The sequence below is a fragment of the Xyrauchen texanus genome, chromosome 23 (genome assembly GCF_025860055.1).
Source record: "Xyrauchen texanus isolate HMW12.3.18 chromosome 23, RBS_HiC_50CHRs, whole genome shotgun sequence".
In the NCBI taxonomy this organism is placed as follows: Eukaryota; Metazoa; Chordata; class Actinopteri; order Cypriniformes; family Catostomidae; genus Xyrauchen; species Xyrauchen texanus.
The window spans coordinates 972959-980155 of NC_068298.1; positions in this window are offsets into that span (position 1 = coordinate 972959).

A 7197-nucleotide genomic window follows, 5' to 3' on the forward strand; every position below is an offset into this window, starting at 1 on the left:
GAACGCGGAGGTGCGTTCTGTCCGCCGGGGGTCGTGGGTCTGACTCCGGTCCGCCTGGGGAGGAGCGGCTGTCATCCGCCTGAGAGGGTGGAGGAGTGATCGAGGACCATGCGACGGTGTATCAGAGAACCGGTGAATACGTTTATTAATTTTTTTAATCTCTCTCTCCTCTCTCTCTCTCTCACTGCCGCTCCGCATTAGCCTTTTCCCTCTATTTAAAATTTTACAGTCTTTTTCTGGGGGGGGGGTACTACGATGTTACAGGAAGTACCCCCCCTATTTTAATTATTTCTGTTTCCCTCCCCTTGTCCCCTTCCTCATCCAGGTAGACGGGGATGACCTGCCGGCAGACGGGGCGCAAGGCACGCCCCTCCCCACAAATGACTAGGTTTTCTCAGGTGTCTTTATTAAACTCCATTTATTAAACCCCTTAATATGTAAAACATGTCTTCATAATAATAACTGATTGATTACTCTCGTGTGGACACGGCTTCACAATAACTCTGATATTAAAAGTGATTGATATACTTGTTTACATCATGTTAATCATTTATTTTCACTTCTGTAGAAAATGAAAGAGTTGTGCACATTTCGATAATTAGTTGCTCATTTAAAGAATAGTTTTCCACAGTTACATGGATGATTCAGAAATGGTGGCGTGGTCTAAGCACGTAATCAGAAGGTTGCTGGTTTGACCCCCACAGTCACCACCATTGTGTCCTTGAGTAAGACACTTAACTCCAGGTTGCTCCGGGGGGATTGTCCCTGTAATAAGTGCTCTGTATAATACATTGGTAATCAGGAGGTTGCTGGTTCGATCCCCACAGTCAACACCATTGTGTCCTTGAGTAAGACACTTAACTCCAGGTTGCTCCGGGGGGATTGTCCCTGTAATAAGTGCTCTGTATAATACATTGGTACTCGGAAGGTTGCTGGTTTGATCCCCACAGTCACCACCATTGTGTCCTTGAGTAAGGCACATAACTCCAGGTTGCTCCGGGGGGATTGTCCCTGTAATAAGTGCTCTGTATAATACATTGGTACTCAGAAGGTTGCTGGTTCGATCCCCACAGTCACCACCATTGTGTCCTTGAGTAAGGCACTTAACTCCAGGTTGCTGCGGGGGGATTGTCCCTGTAATAAGTGCACTGTATAATACATTGGTACTCAGAAGGTTGCTGGTTTGATCCCCACAGTCACCACCATTGTGTCCTTGAGTAAGGCACATAACTCCAGGTTGCTCCGGGGGGATTGTCCCTGTAATAAGGGCTCTGTATAATACATTGGTACTCGGAAGGTTGCTGGTTCGATCCCCACAGTCACCACCATTGTGTCCTTGAGTAAGACACTTAACTCCAGGTTGTTCCGGGGGGATTGTCCCAGTAATAAGTCCTCTGTATAATATATTGGTACTCAGAAGGTTGCTGGTTTGATCCCCACAGTCACCACCATTGTGTCCTTGAGTAAGACACTTAACTCCAGGTTGCTCCGGGGGGATTGTCCCTGTAATAAGTGCACTTTAAGTCGCTTTGGATAAAAGCATCTGCCAAATGCACAAATGTAAATGTAAATGTTGAACTTTACTGTAATTCTTAATCAATTTAAAACATACTCAACTGCATTCACAAACATCATTTCATAGTGTTTCCAAACTTTTAAAAGGGAGTGTATACTAAGAAAGTTGTTTATTGTGCTTTAATTGTAGCAGACAGGGAGAAGTATGCACATTTCACACTTTTAAGAGTTTTCCAAGCATCAGGCGCTGGTGAAACGTGTACAATAATACAAGAAGTATGCATCTGGCTCACTTAAAGGTGTAGTTACATCATCTACCATCAGGGGCGAACTGGACCATGCTAACCAGTCAAACCTTTAACCCCTGATGTGTCTGTTTTCAGTGTGTCCAGTAGAGGGCGCGCTGTTTCAGGACTTTCATAACACACACGCTCAGCTGAGCCCAAAAAGAGCTGCTCACAAATCTGAACCCAAAGTTCAAAATGAAGGTGAAGACTGAACAACATTTGACTGCTTTAAGACGACAAAGCTTCATTGAGCTCAGATACGCGGCATATTTGATTCATTTCATCTGCAGTAGCCGTTAGCGTCTCACACACAGTAAAGCAAACACAGATGGCATGTAAGATAACATCTGTGCATGTGTGCGAGTGTGTTTTGCCGTTAAAGACAGAAAAATGGCTGTGCATACGGCAGGTAATTCTGAAGTCCATTTTCACGTCTTTGTGCTGAAGTTCACATGCAGAAATATCTTCTGGCAGCTTTCAACAGCGCTCCGCTTAAACCCTGAGAACAAGAGAGAAGTGTTTCCTCTGCGCTGTTATTGTGGGCAGGTAAAGATGTGTAACCAGACGCAAACTTTAACTTTCTGTCACACCTGCCAGTGGGAATGCATGGAGAAATTACCGGCCATAAATGTGTCTCACTGGCCATGAAACCTTATTTTCCAGCATTTCTATTAAAACATATTTTTCTCCCAATGAAAACGGAAATATATATATATATAAATATGTGAACGCAGCCGCCCCTCTCTTTAAAGAGCTGAACTGATTCTTGATATTTTAATATTAGCGTGTTAAATGGCGTTTGAGTGTCCTAAACGTTTGCACAGAAGTGTCTCACAGGTCAGCTGGCATCAGTTAAAGTGTGTCTGGTGCTCAATGACCTATTGACCCCTGTCCTGATTTAAATCCAGGAGCAACAGTGTTTTAAGGTCAAAGGACACCTCCCACATTACACTAGGGCAGATGATGTCTGTGGAGCAAGTGTTACATTGGTGCCGAAGCCCCCCCCCGACCAGACAATGGCTTCATCCTCATATCATGCCAACCCCTCGGCCAGACAATGGCTTTACTCTCATTTCATGCCAACCCCTCGGCCAGACAATGGCTTCACCCTCATATCATGCCAACCCCTCGGCCAGACAATGGCTTCACCCTCATATCATGCCACCCCCGGCCAGACAATGGCTTCATCCTCATATCATGCCACCCCCCCGGCCAGACAATGGCTTCATCCTCATATCATGTCAACCCCCCGGCCAGACAATGGCTTCGTCCTCATATCATGCCAACCCCCCGGAGAGACAATGGCTTCACCCTCATATCATGCCAACCCCTCGGCCAGACAATGGCTTTACTCTCATATCAGGCCACCCCCCTGGCCAGACAACGGCTTCATCCTCATATCATGCCACCCCCCCGGGCCAGACAATGGCTTCATCCTCATATCATGTCAACCCCCCGGCCAGACAATGGCTTCGTCCTCATATCATGCCAACCCCCCGGAGAGACAATGGCTTCACCCTCATATCATGCCAACCCCTCGGCCAGACAATGGCTTTACTCTCATATCATGCCACCCCCCCCCGGCCAGACAATGGCTTTACCCTCATATGGCTTTACCCTCATATCATGCCCCCCGGCTTCACCCTCATATCATGCCACCCCCCTGGCCAGACAACGGCTTCACCCTCATATCATGCCACCCCCCCTGGCCAGACAATGGCTTCACCAACATATCATGCCAACCCCTCGGCCAGACAATGGCTTTACTCTCATATCATGCCACCACTCCGGCCAGACAATGGCTTTACCCTCATATCATGCCAACCCCTCGGCCAGACAATGGCTTCACCCTCATATCATGCCAACCCCTCGGCCAGACAATGGCTTCACCCTCATATCATGCCACCCCCGGCCAGACAATGGCTTCATCCTCATATCATGCCACCCCCCCGGCCATACAATGGCTTCACCCTCATATCATGCCACCCCCCCTGGCCAGACAATGGCTTCACCCTCATATCATGCCACCCCCCTGGCCAGACAATGGCTTCACCCTCATATCATGCCACCCCCCCGGCCATACTATAGCTTCACCCTCATATCATGCCAACCCCTCGGCCAGACAATGGCTTTACTCTCATATCATGCCACCCCCCCGGCCAGACAATGGCTTTACCCTCATATGGCTTTACCCTCATATCATGCCCCCCGGCTTCACCCTCATATCATGCCAACCCCTCGGCCAGACAATGGCTTTACTCTCATATCATGCCACCCCCCCGACCAGACAATGGCTTTACCCTCATATGGCTCTACCCTCATATCATGCCACCCCCGGCCAGACAATGGCTTCACCCTCATATCATGCCAACCCCTCGGCCAGACAATGGTTTTACCCTCATATGGCTTTACCCTCATATCATGCCACCCCCCCCGACCAGACAATGGCTTCACCCTCATATCATGCCAACCCCTCGGCCAGACAATGGTTTTACCCTCATATGGCTTTACACTCATATCATGCCACCGCCTCGACCAGACAATGGCTTCACCCTCATATCATGCCAACCCCTCGGCCAGACAATGGTTTTACCCTCATATGGCTATACTCTCATATCATGCCACCCCCCCGACCAGACAATGGCTTTGCCCTCATATCATGCCAACCCCTCGGCCAGACAATGGCTTTACTCTCATATCATGCCAACCCCTCGGCCAGACAATGGCTTTACCCTCATATCATGCCACCCCCCCCCGGCCAGACAATGGCTTTGCCCTCATATCATGCCAACCCCTTGGCCAGACAATGGCTTTACTCTCATATCATGCCAACCCCTCGGCCAGACAATGGCTTTACTCTCATATCATGCCACCCCCCCCCGGCCAGACAATGGCTTCACCCTCATATCATGCCACCCCCCTGGCCAGACAATGGCTTTACTCTCATATCATGCCAACACCTCGGCCAGACAATGGCTTTACCCTCATATCATGCCACCCCCCCGGCCAGACAATGGCTTTACCCTCATATCATGCCACCCCCGGCCAGACAATGGCTTTGCCCTCATATCATGCCAACCCCTCGGCCAGACAATGGCTTCACCCTCATATCATGCCAACCCCTCGGCCAGACAATGGCTTCACCCTCATATCATGCCACCCCTCGGCCAGACAATGGCTTTGCTCTCATATCATGCCAACCCCTCGGCCAGACAATGGCTTCACCCTCATATCATGCCAACCCCTCGGCCAGACAATGGCTTCACCCTCATATCATGCCACCCCCCGGCCAGACAATGGCTTCACCCTCATATCATGCCACCCCCCAGCCAGACAATGGCTTCACCCTCATATCATGCCACCCCCCCGGCCAGACAATGGCTTTACTCTCATATCATGCCAACACCTCGGCCAGACAATGGCTTTACCCTCATATCATGCCACCCCCCCGGCCAGACAATGGCTTTACCCTCATATCATGCCACCCCCCCGGCCAGACATTGGCTTTGCCCTCATATCATGCCAACCCCTCGGCCAGACAATGGCTTCACCCTCATATCATGCCAACCCCTCGGCCAGACAATGGCTTCACCCTCATATCATGCCACCCCTCGGCCAGACAATGGCTTTGCTCTCATATCATGCCAACCCCTCGGCCAGACAATGGCTTCACCCTCATATCATGCCAACCCCTCGGCCAGACAATGGCTTCACCCTCATATCATGCCACCCCCCGGCCAGACAATGGCTTCATCCTCATATCATGCCACCCCCCCTGGCCAGACAATGGCTTCACCCTCATATCATGCCACCCTCATATCATGCCACCCCCCGGCCAGACAATGGCTTCACCCTCATATCATGCCACCCTCATATCATGCCACCCCCTGGCCTGACAATGGCTTCACCCTTATATCATTCCACCACCACCCCCCCAGTCAGATGTTGGCTTCACCCTCATATCATGCTGTAAGTCGCTTTGGATAAAAGCGTCTGCCAAATGCATAAATATAAATGTAAGTGTTAATACTAAGACATCAGTTAAACGTATGGAGAAAACACACACAACTGGCTAAACCTTCCCATATTAACTATGTTTCTAATGGTGTCTGAGACAGTTTGTGGAGCTGTTCCGGCCCATTGAGCAGATTTGTGTACACACTGATGCAATGAGTTCATTCATGAAGAAAACATCACGATTCAGGACCACCAAGATTAATGATCAGGGTTTGAGGGTCTTTATAGCGGCCAGTGCCAGACACTGAGAGGAACATTGTGTAGTCAGCCGTCTTACAGCCAAACCATAATCCACCACCATCTGCTACTGGAAAAACACTCGGATTAATGACCTACAAAGGCGCAGTAAACCCATATAATCACATACCTCCACACTGATTTATAATCACTTAACTAATGTAATGAGCCGCCGTTTGTGTTGAAACACTCAGTCATTTAGTTAAATGCTTGTATTTGAATTGATTTCATCTTTAAGCTCATGTTAAGTCTGATCAACAAAACAATGAGAAGAACAGCAACATCTTCCATATGGCGGTGATTCGATCTCTTCCTCTGGTGTGCACGGCAGCACGTTCATGAGGTCAGGAGTTTGTGTCTGTTCAGAATTAAACTCAACACGAGTCTGAATCCCAAACGCTTTATTAAGATCCCCCTAAAACTGCATTCTGTGTTTCCTGCTGACAGTGATGCTGATTAATCACTGCGTCAATAAGAACATAATTAAAACATAATTGTCTTCACATGGTCACATGATATTCAACTAGTTTGTCTTTGAGGTCAGAGGAGAAATGAGAACATTAACAGCTTTAGTGGAGTTTGGAGCGTCAGTTTGCTGCAACCACAAATTAAGTCAAACCACAACCGGACAAAAACAACAAAGTTTTTCTGTTTCTTGCTATTAGACTGTCAATATCTGACGCCTCTACACACTAACGTTTACAGTACACTGTGTAACACCAATGCCCTAAAGTCTACAGTGTGCTAAATTATATCAGTGCACTGAAGTCTACAGTGTGCTAAACGACACCAGTGCACTAAAGTCTGCAGTGTGCTAAACGACATCAGTGCAGTAAAGTCTGCAGTGTGCTAAACGACACCAGTGCACTAAAGTCTACAGTGTGCTAAACAACATCAGTGCACTAAAGTCTGCAGTGTGCTAAACGACACCAGTGCACTAAAGTCTGCAGTGTGCTAAACGACATCAGTGCACTAAAGTCTGCAGTGTGCTAAACGATACCAGTGCACTAAAGTCTACAGTGTGCTAAATTTATATCAGTGCACTAAAGTCTGCAGTGTGCTAAATTATATCAGTGCACTAAAGTCTACAGTGTGCTAAACGACATCAATGCACTAAAGTCTGCAGTGTGCTAAATTATAT